General features: G+C 45.2%; 1 pseudogene; it reads right to left on the reverse strand.

Moving 5' to 3' along the window:
- Window positions 1–395, reverse strand: Gm5316 (annotated as a pseudogene).
- Between the last annotated feature and the right edge of the window lie 1,127 nt (window positions 396–1,522).

The raw sequence follows: 1,522 nt of genomic DNA on the forward strand, positions 1-1,522 counted from the left end.
TCTCATTACCCCATGTTTGTTTATTTTTTTCCCTTGTTAACCTGTGATTGAGTTTATTGTAGAGAAAAGTAACAGAAATTGGTTGGATAAAGAAAAAGAGTTGATCATAGAATGTTCTCTAAGTCTTAGCATCCCAGCCATGAGTCTGCACGATTTTTTCGCATCAAGAAGTTAATCTTTTCAGCCATTTCCACATTGTAGGTCCTCCAGGATGTTTCATAGCTCTTCTGTTGGCAGCAGCGGCGGTGGCAAGGCTTCTGATAGTACCATCGTGGCTTTATGACTTCAGTAAGCCCATTGTTGGTGAGGATTCTGTCCAGGGTTCTGTAGCCACCTTCCATGTTCCCCTCCTGAACCATCACAGTCCTGGCAACGAACTTTAGATGTTTCGCCATGGCCTTGTATTTAAATCTTCATCCTTCAGGGCCTGGGGCCTCAGAATTCAGACTCGGTACCCCATGCTTTAATTGGATTGTTTGGCTTGTTGATGCCTAGTTTCTTGAGGTTTTTTTTGTTTGTTTGTTTTTTGTTTTTGTTTTTTTAAAATACAGTTTGGATATTAGCCCTTTATCAGATGGAGAGTTGGTGAAAATCTTTTCCCATTCTGCAAAGTGCCGTTTTGTCCTGTTGATGGTGTCCTTTGCCTTACAGAAAAATTTTAGTTTCATGAGGTCCCATATATGAGTTGTTGATCTTAGTGCCTGCACTATTCATGTTCTGTCCAGGAAGTTGTGTCCTGTGCAAGTGCATTCACAGCTATTCTCAACTCTCAGCTCTTGGGTGTCCTTCTTTTTTCTAGAGCTTTTAGGAGTGCTGTTAAGTCATCACTATGACATCTCACTAATTTCTTCTTTTTTTAAATTAATCATTCCATTCGTTTACATCTCAAATGATATCCCATTTCCCCCCTCCACAAACCCCCTTTCCATGTCTAGCCTTTTTCCCTCCCCTTTGCCTCTCTGAGGGTGCTTCCATACCCACTCACCCTCTCTGGCTCCAGTATCCCCCTATGCTGGGGCATCAAATCTCTATAGGATCAAGGGCCACTCCTCCCATTGATGTTAGACAAGGCCATCGTCTGCTACATTTATATCTAGAGCCATGGGTCCTTTCCTATACAGCCCTTGGTTGGTGGTCTAGTCACTGGGAGCACTGGGTGGTCTGGCCAGCTGGTGTTGTTCTTCCTATGGGGTTGCAATTCCCCTCTGCTCCTCCAGTCCTTCTGCTAGCTCCCCCATCAGGGTCCCTGAGATCAGTCTGATGGTTGGCTCTAAGCACCCACATCTGCTTTGGTCGATTGCTGGTTGAACCTCCCAAGGAACAGCCATACCAGATTCCTGTCAGCAAGCACTTCTTGGCAATGGGAACAGTGTCAGGGTTTAGTGTCTGCAGGCAGACCTTCAGGTGTGACAGTCCCCAGATGGCCCTTCCTTCAGTCTCTGCCCCATTTTTGTCCCTGTTCTTCATTTGGACAGGGACATTTCTGGGTTAAAAACTTAGAGATAAGTGGGTGGCCCCATCC

This window comes from Mus musculus, chromosome 6 (genome assembly GCF_000001635.26).
Source record: "Mus musculus strain C57BL/6J chromosome 6, GRCm38.p6 C57BL/6J".
NCBI lineage: Eukaryota > Metazoa > Chordata > Mammalia > Rodentia > Muridae > Mus > Mus musculus.